Below are 18,995 nucleotides of genomic sequence, written 5' to 3'. Positions count from 1 at the left end.
GTCCTTTGTCATAAGTTTCTTATTGGATTCTAATATTTGATATAAAAGCTCTTATTTCAGAGCAAGTATTTTGAAGTTTTAATATATTTTAGTTAAGAAAGGAAGGCTGGTCTTGGGACTAAAGCACAGGATCTGGGTTTTGTCCCCACTCTGTCTCAGACACACTGTTACCTCAAACAACTGTTAACCTCTGTCGTTTATTCTCCAACCTGTAAAATGTAGAAGATGGGCTTGATTCAGTTCTGTATTATATTGGCTGGTGCCCTCGAATATCTAAGGCACAAGAAAGTCTCTGAAAGGGTCCCAGAACCACTGCTCTGTCAGGGATGGCCTACAGAGGGCCAAAAAGTGGGCAGTATTGATCACGAAGGGACAGGCAGTTTTCCAACCAGGATTTCTATAGACTCTGAACCTCACTGCATAGCAGCTGTTGCTATTTATCTTGTAGCTCCTGAAAACCCCAATTGAGGATCAGGGTCCCATTGTGATAGGCTCTGTACAGGCAAGTAACATAGAAGACAGTCGCAGCTGCAGAGAACATACAATCTGGGTGGTGGACAGGATATGGACAAAACACACAGGATGGGAGAAGGAAGTAACTAACAGGCAGAATCCCTGGGAGTTCAGCAGTGCAAACCCTGACTGTCCTAATCCCCCAGAAATAGCAGCTTACCTGCCCCATCACCACCATTTCCCTTTGCCAGCATGGGTGAATGCAGCCTAATACTTCACAGGTTTGAAATACATTTGTTGAGCACTGAGAGATCTTTGGATGTAAGGTGCTTCAGATGTTGAAAGTATTTGTGATCAATACTTTCTAATGAAACATTTCAAAAATTCCAGTTGACTGAACTTGACCACTTAAAAGAAACAGCATCTGTTCTGCAAGGGCAATGAACCCTTTAATGGGCTTCTGGTACATAAATAAAGCAAAGAATAATAGTCAAAGAATAATATAACTGTTAACTGTGCAGGCAGATCTTTTTAACCACTTATGTAATGGGCATTCTGTTGCTCAGTCCCCAACTACCACTGTTTTATCACCAGTATTAAAATCAGTGTTAGCTTCCTCATCCCTCATTCCCCGCCAATATAAACATGCCCTTAATTATTTCAATGTAGGGTGTAGAAAGGGTTTTTAAAAAGCTTCCTTTCTTGAGCTCTAAACAAAGGTATCCAGAACCATTTGGCTGGGCGTATCACTTCTACCATTTCACTAAAACACTGCTGTTCTTGTTTTACAGTCAATTTATAGTGTTGACATTTGAATTTTATTAGCAATTTATCCATCACTCAGATCTGTTAATTAGACTTGAGCAGTTCAAAGCAGGAACCACAAATGCTCAAAGATTATCTAGAGTATGGTGCTTAAGTAGCGTTATCAGCGTAAATCTAGCAATGACATGACTTTGTATTCTGAAATCATCAGTGGAAAAAATTGCTCAGCACTTTTTGCTGATCTGCCCAATGTATAAAAATGTCAAGGAGAAATTTTCTACGTGGAGCTCTAATGGAATTCTAGAGGGTTCCAGAAGTATCCAGAGAATCACACAAGGTGACAGTGACCAAGGCAGCATTCAACCCTCTTCCACACACATGGGCAGACTGAACCAGCATGTTGGAGACTTCCTCTTTTCTGCCATCTGTGTATAAGAAAATAAAGGAAGAGAACACACAATACTTCAGTATGGCTTTTTTAGGGTATCATTCTACTCTATTGTTACAAATAGTGTGGATGTTCTTGTGTATTGAAGTTTTGCACACATAATAAAATTGTATGTACTGTAATGCTACAGAAGGAATACAGGTAAACAGTAACAGGAAACTTCATTATTACGGTATTTGAGAAACTGATAGATTGCCCAAGAGTTGAAGGAAAGAACAATTGTTGGGAGATGTAATACAGTCTGTCTGTTTTAACTGCCCATCAAGCTTATTTACAATAGTTTGATACCAGCAGAATCTCAGTGTCATCATTGTTTAACAGTTCTGTAACTAAAACAGCATATGATGGTATATATTGCAAGTGTTCGCTGAATTGCTATTATGGGGGAGAGGAGTGTCAACCATATGCTATTCAGTAGCCTAAGGAACTCTGGCTTCTTTCTGTTCAAAGGACAACATTTTATCAGTGAGGAATACTGGCTGAGTAGCTGTTCAAGGGTAGGGTTGCCAGATATCGGGTCTAAAAGAAATACTGGACACCAGAAGTTCGGTTGCCATCTACAGGAGCTAGTGGGGCATGTGGGGGCATGTGCCCCACCCCACCCCACCCCCAGATTGACTTGCCAGGGCAGGGAGAGGGGCTCTGTCCTCCCACAGCCAGGCTCACACTTTCTCTCACAGGCAGCCACCACAGTGGTTGGGAGGCTGGTGGGCTCTCACGCTGACCCCAAGTGGAGCGGCTGGTGTGAGAAGGGGTGATCCCATCCCTTCCACTCCTTGCCCAGCCCAGCTGCCAGAGTCAGCCAGAAATGGGTCAGAGAGTTGCTAGGCTGCCTGAGAGAGAGCCTGGCTGTAGGAGGCAGTGGCAGTAGCCTACCCCCCACCCAGGCCCAGCTGCTGGGGACGGGCTGAACATGTCGCAGGGGAGCAGGTGCAGTGGAAGGAGACTTCCCACTGCAGGTAGCTGGTGGGGTGGGGAGAGTGCAGTGGTCCCTGGCCTGGGTGTGGAGGGAAGGGAGGAGTGAATTGAGGGTGGGTCCTTGTGGGAGGGCATGGAGCAGGGGTGTCCAGTGTCCAGAAATTGGAAAGTTGGCAACCCTATTCAAGGGCCAACATCACACTATTCATGGTAAAGCATTACCCGGTTTCCTGCATTCCTATTGTGTCTCTCAAAACATGACCAAGTTTCAGGAAGAGATTAGTGTTTATTCCCTCACCTAGGGTCTAACTCCACACTGCTGCATTTAACCTATGAGCCTACGCCTTACCTGATCCATGAATGCAATAGTGGGCCTGATATATTATCATTAGGTTCCTCCTCTTACATTCTTCCCAACTTTATAATTCTCATGTAGCACAAGTTTCAAAACCAAACTATTATGTGCACTTGTAGGATGTCTGGACAAAATAGCACCAAATATAAGCAACTATTTAACCCCTTCAAATCTAATACATGAAGTGACTGCAGTGAAGTTGGCACACAGTGTCACATAATATGCTAAATGTGTGGGCAAACTAAATACCACCAATGCAAAAATAGTGTGTGTTGCTAAAAGGTAAAATATGTACATTCTTGCTTTAATTTATTTTTGCCAATATTGGCAGGCATTCATTGCAATGGAAAAACTAACTCTAGTATCTTAGATCAATCCCAGCACTGCTATATGGATAATATGACCTCCTACCAGCAGATGGAGACAGAAAATAGGCTACTTTCTTTTCATTCAGGTGTGTACCCGGGAAGCAAAAAAAATAGTGGATTTTATATAGTCATCCTTATTGAAGTGACAACTTTGAGTCCATAGGTTTTTATTAAATTTATCAGGTGTTAGTATGAAATGTCCACAGATGCTGACTGAGATCCAAGTTCTCTGTCAGTCACCTGGTAGAGCTCTTAAGTACTAATCTGCTCTCTATAGGACAATATATGGTTCCAGATACTATTATTAAAGAAAGACAACAGCACTATTTCTAAACTATTTTTTATTCTGTATACTTAGGGCAGTGGGTATTCACACGTATAGAGAGGGTACGTCAGCCTTGAAAACATGTGGTCTGTGAGGAGAATTTTACCTTGGTTTATGTAATTTATTCAAACTGACAGTGAATGCCTGAATGGAAATACATGATGGACAAGATGATTCCAATTTCAAAGGAATTCACATTTCCTTAAGCATACTTTGAAATGAAAGGTGCTATTTACCATAGTTTATTTTTTAATTATTCAGAAAACTTGGGATGGGTTGACCATAATTGGCAGCAAAGAAACTATGCAGCTCCTCTTAAACAGGTGGCAATAAGAGCCATATGTCATGCTATCTCGGATTTTATGTATCCCATATATTTTTTATTATTTTGTTTGGTTATTAAGGAAGCTTGTTTGGCTCTGCAGTGTTGTTTTGTTTGGGTTTTTTCTTCCCCCACTTGAGGTAGTCTTCTTACTATGGAAATAATATATCACTACAGATGGAGTTTAGTGATAGCTGCAAAGGCAGAAGAATGGGTTTTGTTTATACCACATTTTAAAAAGTTATTTTAGGCACTTTTTAGACTTTTTATGTTTATTTATTTATACCTGTCTTATGTGCTGTATTCCTGTAGCCTTGGCTATACACAGGGTGACAGGGGAAAAAAAAGAACACTTTTAAAACCTCCAGAAGTTATATAAACTAGATTGTCTATATAATACGGTATGGTAATATTAAGTCCTGCTAGTTACAAACTCCCAGGGATAGGATAACAAACTTTATAACATTAGAAGAGGGGAAATCTCAACTCTCCAAAGACTATGTGACTTGTTCTTCTAATCCTAGTAGCTCATAAGATAGCTGATCTTAAAATAATCCTTGATCTAGGACTGAATATTGCGTGTCCTGAACTTTAAACCAGTTTAGGTTTGGGGGGAAAGTCTACATTCAGGTAAAAAGAAAAAAAAATGGTAGATTTTAAGTAGAAAAAGATGGCTGTTTGAAAGCTGCTCAATTTTGGTGGATTGTGAACAATTCCACCAAAAAAAGATTAGTGGACAGAGTGTAGGTGATGTGAGGGTGTCTGTTTTGGAAAGTCGTTATTTTTACAATAAAATAATTACAATTGTTTTACTCTGTTACACAGAACTTGGGAGAAATTTTTAGAGCATTTCAATGGACATTAAAAAGTATGGTTAAGTATGTGACACACCAGGTTAAAGTAAAGACATAATATCTGCCTTAATTTTGTTTCCTGAATTCTGGTTCTTTTTTCTAAAGAATGTGGAAATGTTATATTTTTCTTTTTGTATTTGTAATATGAGCACCACAGAAGAACACAGATAGGAGACTGATTTTTATCTCCTTGCCCCAGGCACGTGATATGGAACAAGGTAATACTCCTGTCACTTGATAGGAATCAATGTTCATCTGTTATAGGAGTTACTGTTGCATTATTGTAGGATAAAGGCAAGATTGAATTATAAATAAACTGGCTTAGCTAGATATAAGCAACACTACTCTTGAGATGCAGATGAAAATGAAAGTACATAAATCAAGTCTTGAAACTACTAGGTATGGGACAAAGAAATAATTGAAAGAAAGGAGGAAGGCATTTGTGACAGGTCTACTTAAATACTCCCTCTTGGCCATTCACCAGACTGCTGTGAGGGAATCAATTGTTGGATCCCATGTTCTTTAACCCTCCTGAGTCTGAACCAAGTCTGAACTGAGTCCAGGCACTGCCCCTGTCTTGGGGTCCCTAGGCACATTTTTGGGGTGCAGTTCCTATTTAGTACCCCCTACTGAGTGTTGTGGCCCCACAGTCCAACTGGCTGGCCCCTGTTATCAGTGCTTACCCTTAAAACTCCCCAAAAGCTTAAACACACCTTCTCCCAGAAATCCAGTCCTATAGGCATTCTGGATCCACTGGTTTACTCTTCAAGGGCAAATGATAGGTGTAACATATAACACACAGAGAGACATTGCACAGGATTCTAAAACACCATTGCTGTTTATGTAATTGCATGAGAAATACACAGATCTATCCAAAAATAATAAAACCTACATGCATTTCCTTGCCTCAGTTTCCTCACCAGTCCCAAGCATTCTCTGAGCTGGGATCAAAGTCCTCTGGGAGAGTCTAGGGTCCTCCTCCTGCTGCTCACGGCTTGATTTGCCAATCATGGAGCCTTTCTAGTTCTTTCTCTCTTCTCCCAAGTAAGCTTGTTTTGCCTTTGGTTGGTCCTCAGCTAAACCAGGTACCACTGCTTTGAAAGCATGCAATCTAACCCATCCGCTGCTGGCTTTTAAAGGCTAGCATCTACACCTTGGTTTCTTTGACCTGCATTTGGGGATTTTCCATCCCCCAAACATGAGCTTCTCCCCTCCTCTTGAGGAGCTGGAGAAAAGTGATTATCCTGGTTTTAGCCAACCTCCTTTGTTGTGTGGTCAACATATCAGTTGTGTGGTCAGAATACAAATGTTAAGGTTAAGTACTCTCCATTTTCCCTAGTCGGGTGGTTACTTCTACAAGCCCTGTCAGCCCTTGGTGGATTCCACATTTGACCTAAAAGAAATTAAGATAATCACACACCACAAGGTTTAAATAGATGAGCCATTTTTGCTTCTAAATGTAAACTAGGGACAGTTTCTCTCCAGGGACAACACATCAAGTTTTATGGAACTTTCTCAATCTTGAGGCCTCACTGAATCAGTGTTCACTCCAGAGAACCAGAACTATCCATCACTAACTGCATAATAAATGACTGACAAATATCAAACACATTCCATATGTGACAAGCATTCCGTGCCTGCCATAGACTGAGGTTCTGATTCTACAGCCAGCTCTGTGCAGGTGGACCCTGTGCCTATGCAGAGCCCCATTGAGAATTTCCCTACATTCAGCTTAACTGCATCATCAGGGTCTAATGTACATTTTTTTCCCAGTAGAATCTTGTACTTCATGATTACTAACCCTTCCGACCAGAGACTTAGCTATTTCTGTTTACCTTTCAAAGAGGGTAAATTATAGATATTAAGTAACAGTGATTATATTGTAATAGCTTATTTTCTTTTATCTTTTCCCCCAATGTGTTTTAGTTATTTTTGAATGGAAAAAAGATAATAAAAATATTATACACGAAAGAGAGAAAGAAAGAGACATATTGGGACATAAATTCTGTTTTCTCTGTCTTCTAGATCTTCATATTTGATGCACTATGCATTGTTTTGCACTGGAGTCCCTCTCTTCATATATCTCAATCTGCCAACACCCAAATGTGTGATTTGCCTTTTAAAACCTGGGTAATAGTCAAAATGATTGTCAACAATAAATAAAACAGGAAGCAACTTGAAATGATGTGGGATTTCCTTTCAAAATGTGTGTTTTCTATAACTTTAGGCCAAGGTTTTGAAAACTGGGTGCCTAAAGTTAAACTACTAAATCTGGAGTTAGATGGTTAAATAAGTGACCTGATCTTCAAAACTACTGAGTACCTAGCAGCTCTGTGAAAAGAATTTCACTTATAGGAGTACTTCTTGTGATCTTGTTAGTTTGTCTATGGGATTGGAGTTTTAGCCCAATGATGGCAATATGATTTTTTTCAAACTTCTGTACAATATATGTAGACCTGCATTACTATTTGCACACACAAAAACTGCTTCTCCTACTGAAATGTAGCCATTTCTGGGACGGAACACAGTGGTTGTTTAGCTGCCTTCAGCAACACTGCATATCAGAAGCAAAAAAGATGATGTAGAGTATTGTAGCCAGTTTAAATTGTAGAAGGGATTTAGGTAGGTAGATTGTAATTATGTAAAGTGGCATTTAGCCAGGATACTAGAGGTATCACATTTAAGTCACATTTCTGCATAGCTCAGGGCTTTAACCAGGGTATTAATAGAGAAAAAAAGAAAGTAGCTTCCCACAAAAGCTGGGTATCTTTGAACCATCTGATTAAGATTTCTCAATATATAGCACTGATTAATTTTGCATTACTGTTAAGAGAGACAGTGTGAAATCCTGGCCCTCTTAAAATCAATGACAAAACTCCCATTAACTTCAATAGTGTTAACGTCTCACATTCATACTCTAATTACAAAGAGGTTAATTTTCTATTTCTTGTCTGGATGTGTACCAAAGTCTAAAAACAAACCTGAAAACAGTTCTTTGTCTAGTATAACCGGTTTGGCAAAATTTGTTACTGTATATATTGGTTGCCCTAAGATTGTTTTTCTTAATATTTTGGATCCATTCACTAAACTTAATCTTTTTGTTACATGAGGATACACACTGCACAGCATATAGTCCAAGGAGAGGCCCTAACAGCTCTGGGAAGGTGTGCGTTATCAGTCTCTCTCTTCCGCTACAACAATAATGGAAATGTTTTTAAAGCTCTTTGTATGCTCAGGAGAAGATCATCTTTTTAATGTGATAAATCAGGATTCCCCTTACTATGTAGCAATATAAAACATATTGGATCTAATACAGCAACTCCTAATTGCCCTGATACCAAAGGGCTAAATAGTTAAAAATAAGTCTCAGATAATACAATTTACAATATTAATAGAAAATACTTCCTGTTTGAATGATACATAACTTCTCGTCTTGTGTCACAGTGGGGTAACCTTTTGACCTTTTCTCAAATTCTTAAATGAAATGAAGAATTAAGTATTGTTTTATAAAAATTATTGACAGTGGAGCTGTGACCTTCATTTTCTGTTGACCTTTATACATATTGTGTGTTGCCAGGAATTAGACTTATCTAGCAGGAGCAGACATTGTAGTAATAAAACTTGTCTAATTTCTAGGGGAGGCAGAGAATAGTTCCTGGGGAGAAGAGGAGAGGCGATGCAGGAAAAAAAAAGTAAATAAAGAAGTTATTGTTATGACTTTCTCATATTTCCCTTAGCTTTTCCTTTGTTTCGAAAGAGCAGTAAATCTTTAACTAACTACTTTATGTCAAATATATATCATAAAATGGACTGTCAATGTCTAACATGCTCTCTCAAAATTAAAGCTGTGTTCTGTCTGCTTGCTACATCCCTACCAGCAATAAAGATTTTGGAATTGGAACTCAGCTGGCAGTTTGGTTAACAGTGCACGAATCGGTCAAAATACAGCTTTCTCCTCCCTGTTTGTGCTGGCTATGTGAAGGAGTTGACCACAACAAGCAATTAATATAGTAAGAAAACTAGGTTTTGGTAATCAGCTTTTCAGATGTGAGCAAGAGGACATGTACAATAAGAAGCAGCTGAATGAAGCAACAAGGATCCATTTTTTAAATAATCATTTTTCAGACTGTGGTTGTAATATTAATGCTTTGTTGTAGAGAACAATTCTGGATTAACAGAGGGACAGACTAATATCCTAACTGATTTTTTCCATACTAACTTGGAAATATCTCCCATTACCTTGGTGCAGGCTGGGCTGCCCAGGTCCCAGACTCAGGTTAAGTAAGGGCAGCAGTGGGACTAGAAGGGTATTTCTTAATCCCCAAGCTGCTTAATGGCTGCAGACCTCCAGCTCCATTGAGGACATTTCCTATGGAGGGTTGAGCAGCCAGCCTACTAGCCGTTTCCTCCTCAGCTCCACCCCAAGAGGACTGAGGGAGGAGCCATCAGGTGAGGAAGGAGTTGTAGGCAACCTGCTCCAACAGAAAAATAAAGGTAAGTGGGACTTGTGGAAGAGGGGGAAACAATCCTGATTCAGCCTGAATCTTCTCCAAGATCTGTGTGCATGTTACTCAGCCTGGCAAGAACCTAATACAGGATGCAGCAGATGACAAACCTCAAGAATGAGGGTCAAAAATAATTATTCCTGCAGGATATTTAAAATGCTGAAGAAGTAAATTCTTTAGTTATAAAGAACATTTTCTACAACCTCAGTTTCATGTTTCTTTATTTGTCATGTAAATCATTTTGCCACTAAAAATGAGAGAGTGCCAAATTTTTGTGTAAAGCCAGTAGCTTTGGGAGTAGGATGAGGAATGTTTGAGTGAAAAGGTTACATTGGAGAGGTATGTTTGTGTGAATCTCAGAGGTGCTTCCTTTCCCATTGAAATCAAAGGCAGGAAAGTGTCTCCTGGTTTAAAATTAAATGCCAGCAGTAGCTTAATTTTATTTGGGAATTAAAGAACCTGGGTAAGGAATGAGTTCATCTTCTCCTGCAGTATATGTTGTGCCAGGCTTGGAGCCAAAATAATTTCTATGATCAAAATTGCCAAGATAAAGAAATGTTCCAATTTTTGCTGGTTTCCTTTCTCTCCTTTTCCATTTAAAATAATAGAGATTGAAAGCTGCTCCGTTTCCCACAAGTCACTCCAAAATCATAGAGTGCAGTGGGGTATAGGCTTGTAAAATCTGCAGGCAAACGCAAAAAAAGCACACAACGTTGGTACCAAAAAGCTTCTTAAGAAATGGAATTGCCCATATTAAAAGAGCCCTTTCCCACTCAGCATTGTGGAAAAGGGAAGATGGGGTTGGGGTAACTATCCAGTATGCTGTGAATGGAGATTTTGTGCAGTACTACTCCCTCCCTGAGCTGCTACAGTATGTTATTTCTGGACTGTAGAGCCTGTTAGCAGCCCTGGATTTTATGCTTGCTGGGCTACATGTCTATGCCAGTGGCCATTAATCTTTCTTTTCCTGTGTGGAATCTACTAGATAGCTTGAAAAGTGAAGGGGAAAGAAGTCCACATGGCTTGCAGAATATAATCAACGGGTTCAGGTGCGGCCAGTAGGCCACACTGATTAAATCACAGGTCTTCAAAATGACATAAAACAGACTCCCAGTAAATCAGTTTGGTGTAAATTCCAGGACCATTTGGGCTCTGAATAAGGCATTGTTACTAAAATGATTTGTTAGTGAGTGGGGAAGGGCCAGAGGAAGTCTTTTCTGCTATTTGTATATCTCAGGCCTGTTTATAATTTTGTTGTAAAGTATCAAGTGCACTAAACAAAACTTTGCTACAGCAACAGCAAAACATATATGAATCCAAAGTAAAATAAATCTATCGGAATTAGTTTATTGTGCAATGACAGAGCTCATTCACAAGCACCACTGCTTCTAAGACCAGATCAGAAAACGGAGGCAAGGTCCTTAGAGGAACAGTTTTAAAATGTGTGGCCCTCTTGTGTGCAGCAAGTTTGAGGCCCTAAAGCAAAAAAGTGCTTTTGAGACCAACTACAGCTGCAATTTTTGCAAAACTGTAGGAGTGTCACAGTAGGGAAAGATATTTTGAACATAGTATACAGCTGAACTGTTTATTAATCAAGAATTACTCTGCATATGCTCACTAATAGCTTACTCCTCCAGGCTGCAAGCAAAATGTCTCAGTGAGTGGCTGTTTTAGAGACAGAGGAAATGGTTAAGGGCATTTGCAAAAAAACAAAAGAGAAAACTGCAGAATCAGAAAACTTTAAAATGAAAAACAATTTTCTGATCACTTGAGTGTAGCAGAGAATGAACCTGATTCTCCATCACCCTGCACCTTTTGCACTCATTTACACCAATGCACAGTGAGTTTAAAACAATGCCAAATCAGAATGGTAACGATATAAACCTACTTTGCATTCACTGTGCACTGGTATAAATGGTTAAAGAAGCTGCAGAGCAATGGGAGAATATTATATTATATTATATTATCATAATACCTGACAGCCCTAGTCATGGACCAAGACACCAGTGAGCAAGGTGCTATCCAAACAAGATTAAAAGGTGATCCCTTCCCAAAAGAGTTCACAATCCAAGTCTAGCCCACAGTTCCTATTTTTACATATATTTAGAAAAATAACATCTTCTGCCTTATCAAATGAAACTGAAATGTGTTATTAGGAATTTGTTGTCTTTTGTATTATAGTTGTAAGCAGAGTCTGAATGAGCTTTTCCCTGACATCTAGTGGTGAGCTGTGGAAAAGAACTTCAGGAGCTGATCTCATTTGTGTGGGCACGCCCACCCTGCCTACGTGCTCAACATGATGGGATTACTTGCCCAAATGGTCACTTTTGGGTGGTGTGGGATTCCCAGTCTCCGATTGGGGCAGGAGTAATAAATGGCTGTTATCTGTGTTGTGTGAATCAAGGGCAGCAGAACTGTACTTGGCATTCCCCAATTGAGGGATGGCACTTGCTAGGCCAGTGAGTGGAGAGCAGGTGGGGAGAGGTACCTGTACCTGGTGGTGTGGGCCTTGTCTAAGGCCACTAGACACCATCAACCCTTCCTCTCTCCACTGTGTAATAACAGAGCTAATTTAGACTCAATTGAGAGTCTTGTTACAGGCTGGAGACTGAAAATACTGATTCCTAGGTCTAAGTATTAGACCTGCTTTGGGATGGTGTCTCTGATGCAAGAGATTGCCTAGTAGCTCCCCCACTAACATCTAAAATCACTGCAAGCTGTGTTGGGGGGTACTGAAGACATCTTGGTGTAGCAGGTGGTGAGGTATGATGAGCAGCCAGCAGGAGGGGTGGCTGACGGAGGTGCCAGAGCCAGGGGCGGCTCTAGACCCCAGCGCGCCAAGCAGGCGCTTGGGGCGGCCGTTTCCCGGGGGGCGGCATTTGGCTCCGGTGGAGCTCCCGCCGGCATGCCTGCGGCAGGTCCACCGGAGCCCGGGACGAGCGGACCTGCCGCAGGCAAGACTGCGGCGGGTCCCCTTTTCCCGCGGCTCCGGTTGAGCTCCCGCAGGCATGACTGCGGCAGGTCCGCTCGTCCCGGGCTCCGGTGGACCTGCCGCAGGCATGCCGGCGGGAGCTCAACCGGAGCCGCGGGAAGAGGGGACCCGCCGCGGGACCGGGGAAGGGCGGCGCAGCGCTCCGCGCTGCTTGGGGCAGCGTGATCTCTAGAGCCGCCCCTGGCCAGAGCAGAGCCCTGCATAGAGGGGCAGTGAATCAGTGCCTGAGCAGTGGAGCGAGTAAGGTGCCTCCTTACCCCGACTCGACCCAGGGTGGGAGGTGAATTCTGCAGATGCCCAGGAGGCGGTGTGTAATTGTCCCAGGTCACTGGGTGGGGGCTCAAGGTGGTTTTGTGTTGTATTGTTGAAAAGGAATCCCTAGATACTGAACCCAGCCGTTGTGGCTGCCAGCTCTGACTGGCAGAAGGGTTACATAGTAATTCGCATTATTGTAATGACCTTTAACTAGAAATATCCCAAAACTTCACAAATTTAGTATTGGATATACTATATACAGGTAGGGATCATTTCACCCACAATGTTGCTGTGCACCATCCATTATACAATAATTTATGACAGAAAGTGTATAACAAATTATCCAGTTTAAGAGAATTTAGATAGGCAGAATATAAAGGGATAGGTGAATTAGGAGCAAATTCTGAAGAAGGCAATTTAGAAAACAATGAATAAGATGTCAATGGGCTGGAAATATAATCAGATAGGAGTGTAGGCAGATATGACGAGAGAAATGACCACACCTTAAGTGGGGGTGGGTTGGCTTGCCGGGGGAAGGGGTAAAGGGTTTTCCGGGGGGGGAGTGAGAGAGGAACAGAAGCTGCTGTAAATGTTGAGTTGGTCAGTATGGCGATGCTGACTTATCTCCCAGGGACCAGAAGAGATGGGGAGTTGATAAGGGGCAAGCCCAGCAGGAGAAGCCCTTTTTCACCAGACCAGGTAGATCAGCACCCGCACCCTCTCTTCCCTTGGAAGTGGCACAATACCAGGCTTGGCCGGGACCTGCAGTGATCATCACGCTAGCCACTTCTTTCTAGGGGGGCTGGGAAGGAATTTTTTCCTCACCACCAGATTGGCCAAAGTGGAGTATGAGTGGGGGCTTGGGGGGGCTGCCTTCCCCACAGCAGGTTCAGGGGGGGCTTTGTTATGGTGAGTAGGGAAGGAGTTAGGCGATAATGTCACAACTCATTAGGGAAGTGTGGTGCAGATGTCCAGTGCAAGTACTCCATAGGGAAGGGACACAGTGACCAGATAAATGGCTTGGTAAAAGACTTCAAGGAGGTGTTTCTTAAAGAAGCGGAATGCGGCGGGTGGAGCAGTTCGGATTTCTATGACTGGCACAGCAGGGAGCCAACCCCCCACTTTCTTATAGCCCACCTTAACCCTCATTTGAGGGAGAAATGGTACGGTCCCAACAATTGGTTGGCTGGACACCAGGATGGAAAAGGTGGGGGGGGGGGCGGGGAGCTGGCAGAAGCCCCTGGGTAGATATTGAAATTATCATGAAGTTACCTGCACTGTACACTTTTATCTGCTGAGTAGTCCCAGACATGTAATAATAAAGTTGCGGCCTCATTAAACCATATCCAGCATTTCCTTTCCTTTCAGTATAGCCAGAAAACAGCAATTAACAGGAAGAGATCTGTAATTCTTAAGTACATTTTCTGGAAACAAATATCAGGCCTAACATTGAGAATCCTAGAAATGACATATGTGATAATCCTAAGGAAATGAAAGAAGAAGTAAAATGAGAGAAGTAAAATGACTCTGGAGTCAAATATAGGCAATATCTGAGAAGTATTATTTAAATTTTCCTCACATAATTGTTCTGTGGCCAGAACTTAGAAGTGATATGATATGTCTGTGTTGGTGAATACTCATGGTAAACAACCCCCCTAAGCCCAAATCCTGATAGGAATGGTAAGGTTTTGTTGTTGTTTCTTAAGCGTGTTTGTGCTTTTCCTATTTACATAGGCTTGTTGTTGGGGAAATAAAATGGCACCAGCTACCCTCTGCCTTGAGGAATTTTGGCGGGAAGGGAACAACAGGGTAACTGGTATACACAGATGAATTTTCTTAACATTTCATTAAAATAATCATTTTAATTGACATTTTCTTTTAACGTGGTAAAATCTGTAAGCTGAAAAGCCATCTAGAAGATCTACAGAATTTAGCTGGGGTGAAACCAACAGAGTTCTATAGAAATTATTGTAAAAACCTTTAGAAATTAATCTTTTCATAAATTTAGGCAGGGATGTTTGTTTTTGAAAAATAATATAGAATTTTATAGCACTGACATAATTTTCTATTAATTTCTATAGGATGTCATAAAGCTGTGTAAAAAGGTAGCATTTTTGTTAAATTCAGTAGGATTTAAATAATTATTTTAAAAAATAGAATCCATGAAGTAGAAAGATTTAATTTTTCCTCAATCTATTTCAAAACTGAATTTGACTACAAAAATGTTAATTAGTAATATCACACTGAACAGGAAGTAGTTACTCTGTAAACCAACCCAGACTGCCACTGTTTTGTAATAGCTTGGTTAAACCTGAATTGCCTAGCTATTCATATAAACTATCAAAGGAATTAGAAATCCAATGCATGTTATAAATATACACCAGAAAATTTAACACAGCATTAAAGAAGCAAATATCTAAAAAAGAAAAATTAAGACATTGCAATACAGTGAGAAAACTCAAAAATAAGCAAGGAATTTTAAAAAGGCATGGACGTGTTATCAGGAGAACCATTGCATGATAAAAAGGCATGGACGTGTTATCAGGAGAACCATTGCATGAAAAGAAACATATTCCTATTGATATATTACATAGAAACATAAGACTTAGGGCCATATTATTCCCTCTATTTTTTGGCTCAGATGAATTTGAAAGGGATGGCAAACATACTCTATTGGCCAAAATTCTGTCAGATGGAAAGATTGGGTTGAGTCAACAAAGAATCTTCATCTTACCACATCAGAGCTCTTCCTCGTGAAATTTGTGTGTTTATGGCTCCACAGTTTTAGGTGGGGGTGCTTGGACAGGGAGAGGGAGTGAGACACATCCACTTCTCTGGAGTTCTTTGTGGCCAGCTATTACCTCAGCCTGCTACAACAGAAGTTCCAATGAATATATAGTCTTCTACATCCATTGGGGGCTAATGGGGCAGAAATTGGGGCTTTTAAACAACAGACCTAGTAAATGGAATGCAGTTTGGCTCTACTAGTATTTATGGCTTCAAAAGTAAACAAATTACAAACAAGAAGCAGGTAACAAGGCAAGAAGGTCGACAGTGTTTACACAGAAAAAAAATATGTTTGATTTGCAGTTATAGGTTGTGAAGACATGTTTTTTATCCCATGTTATTTACCACCTCTATTTAAAAGGGTATTTCATGGGAACTCTAGTACATGAGTCTTTTAAACCTAGACTGCACAACATACTCTCAAATAAATTGTAGAGAACAAACCTCTACTGGCAGGGGTATAGACAAGATGACGTAACAAGGTTTGTCTGTTTCTGGGGCTAAATTAAGCAGGTTTCGTGGCTCCCTGAAGTCACAAAGCAACAAGTTTCCTAAGCAACAGCTTAAGAGGGATATAACACCTGTCAAATATTTCTAAGATGGTAATATTTGTCAGTCTGATCTATGTCAAACCATCTGGTCCATGTAATCTTTTACTACAATGGTACTTGAGTGCCCAGGAAGGAAAAGAAGAATTTAGTGCAGGACACTTATACAGCTAGGAGTAATGAAATTAAAATAAGAAAGGGAAAATTTAGCTTGACTATTACGAAAAACTTTCTTGATAGCAAGATGTATGAGGCAGTGGGAAATTGGATGCCCCCTCCCTTAGAACTTTTAAAATTAGACTGGGCAAAACATGAGAAAATGTACTGTGGGGAAAAAGACCATCACAGAGAGGGAGATGGATAAGATGAGCTAAATAGGTCATTTTTATCTCTAACTTCTATGAATCTAGTGATGTGTGCAATGAAGGCATGAATATATTTTATTAACAATTTTTATTGTATTTGCACTTTAGAGGTATATGACAAGTCCAAAACAATAGCATATGTAATAGGTATGTAGGCACAATGTGGAGGTAGTAGAGTAGTTGGGAAGAAAACACAGCACCTATTATTAATAATGGTATCCCAGGATTATGTATAATGACATGAAATTATATTATTAAAAAAGGAATAGAATCACCCACAGGCCATAGACTTGTTCAGTAGCAAAATTTTGAAAGAAACAATACTTTCATTCATATTTGACACGTTTGTTAAATAATTAAAACCATTAAGCCAATTTTTAAAATCAAATAGCATATTCTGTAGTACAAAGCAAGTACTTCTTACCATAGCCTTCCCTGATGATTCATTCAGTGGTATTATACTGGTCAGTCTGGGAAGGTCTAATATCACTGAATAAGCAGATTTTGCTGAACTTCCAGTTTGTCAAGCTGTGTCAATAGTACATACTGCCACACTGAGTAGGATCACTCATTTAAAACAGAAAACATGATCTGGATGGGCTATTCAAGGTTTTAAGTCAGCCATTTTAAAAACATCTTACTACAGTAAAATTACTGGGAGATTCATATATTTACCTTAACTTTCATACACAAATTCTCATTACATCCAAAACACTTAAAGTAAATCATCCATTATTTGTGAGTTACTTCTACTGAGATTGCAGATCAGACAGTGGACTGAGGCCTGGTCTACACTAGGACTTTAAATCGAATTTAGCAGCGTTAATTCGAATTAACCGCTCAACCGTCCACACCAGGAAGCCTTTTAATTCGACCTAGAGGGCCCTTTAGTTTGAATTCGGTACTCCACCCCGACGAGGGGAGTAGCGCTAAATTCGACATGGCTATCTCGAATTAGGCTAGGTGTGGATGCAAATCGAACTTAGTAGCTCCGGGAGCTATCCCACAGTGCACCACTCTGTTGACGCTCTGGACAGCAGTCCAAGCTTGGATTCTCTGACCAGCCACACAGGAAACGACCCGGGAAAATTTGAATTCCTTTTCCTGTCTGGCCAGTTTGAATCTCAATTCCTGGTTGGACATCGGGGCGAGCTCAGCAGCACCTGCAACGATGCAGAGCTCTCCAGCAGAGGAGTCCATGCAATCCCAGAATAGAAAGAGGTCCCCAGCATGGACAGACCGTGAAGTCCTGGATCTGATCGCTGTGTGGGGCGATGAGTCTGTGCTTTCGGAGCTGCGCTCCAACAAACGGAATGCAAAGACCTACGAGAAGGTCTCCAAAGCCATGGCACTCAGAGGATACAGCCGGGATACAACGCAGTGCCGTGTGAAAATCAAGGACCTGAGACAAGGCTACCAAAAAGTCAGAGCGGCAAACGGACGCTGCGGAGCCCAGCCCCAGACATGCTGCTTCTATGAGGCACTGCATGCCATTCTAGGTGGGTCTGCCACCACTGCCCCACCAGTGACCGTGGACTCTGAGGATGGCATAGTGTCGACAGGCAGTTCCTCGGCGATGTTCGCCGATGGGGAAGATGAGGAAGGGTTTGTGGAGGACGGCGCAGGCGACAGTGCTTACAATACCGCTTTCCCCGACAGCCAGGATCTCTTCATCACCCTCACAGAGATCCCCTACCAACCCTCCCCGGCCGTTAACACGGACTCAGAATCAGGGGAAGGATCAGTCGGTAAGTATTATAAACATGGAAACATTTATTTCTTAAAAAACAGGAATATATACTATATAAAAACTAGCTAAAAAGTTGTCCATATAAAACTATATAAAAAGAAGGTCCACACATATAGGGATGGAAGAGAAATCCTCTTGGGACACTTCCACAAAGCTCTCGTAGAGGTGCTCGGAAAGCCTCCGCAGGAGGTTCCTGGGGAGAGGTGCCTTATTTGGTGCTCCGTGGAAGCACACTCTTCCGCGCCAGGCCATCCTCACGTAAAGCGGAATCATTGCCTCCACCAGCATGGCTGCATACGGTCCTGGTCTGTGCAGGGATTCCCGCAGCATCCTCTCTCTCTCTCTCTGAGTGACCCGCCTCAGGGTAATGTCGTTCGGCGACTGCTGCATCTAAGTAGGGCAATTAGTGTACTGTTACTATTGTGAATGCTTGACTTTTACTTTGCATAGCAAAGACCTTCGTTTAACAGCCACGTGTTGGAGGCCGCAGAGGAAAAGCATACAGTGATCTTTCCCGGGCACAGCCGCGAGGGGCTGGAACAGGGTCAGACTTTATGCTTTCCAGATTGCCTTCTGCGGGAGGACACAGCTATCCATTAACTGTTAAGCAGCCTATAGTGTAGGGCTTACCAGGCCTGGCTGATAAACGGATTCAGCTGTACCGCTCCGCTTGTCCGATTTCCGGTGCAAGACCGCAGCCACTGAAAGCATATTCCAAAATCTCGAACTTGTCCTGAGAGCTCGTGAGACTAGGTTCCCTGTATGGTCTTGTTCACAGAAACTGAGTAGACTGTGTTCAGTGTTCGCAAACATGTATCTTTTCAAGGAAATCACTTCCTTTTTCTCATCACACAGCTGCGGCTCTTTCACGAACTGCCCCGCCATCCCCCTCACAGAGGCTGGCGCAGATTAGGCGGCGAAAGAAAAAGACTAGGGACGACATGTTCTCGGAACTGATGGCCTGCTCCAGAGCCGAGGCGGCCGA

The 18,995-nt window shown here is 41.6% G+C and overlaps 1 long non-coding RNA gene across 1 annotated transcript in view; it reads right to left on the bottom strand.

Moving 5' to 3' along the window:
* Positions 1 to 1,264: 1,264 nt before the first annotated feature.
* The window catches only part of LOC120375027, a 29,926-nt gene continuing 12,195 nt past the window's right edge, over positions 1,265 to 18,995 (bottom strand). The window contains exon 3 of the long non-coding RNA XR_005586399.1: positions 1,265 to 1,643. This is a non-coding gene — a long non-coding RNA (uncharacterized LOC120375027). The remainder of the gene's footprint in view (positions 1,644 to 18,995) is intronic.

The sequence above is a fragment of the Mauremys reevesii genome, linkage group 11 (assembly GCF_016161935.1).
Source record: "Mauremys reevesii isolate NIE-2019 linkage group 11, ASM1616193v1, whole genome shotgun sequence".
Lineage (NCBI taxonomy): Eukaryota > Metazoa > Chordata > Testudines > Geoemydidae > Mauremys > Mauremys reevesii.
This window is presented reverse-complemented; position numbering and strand designations above follow the sequence as displayed.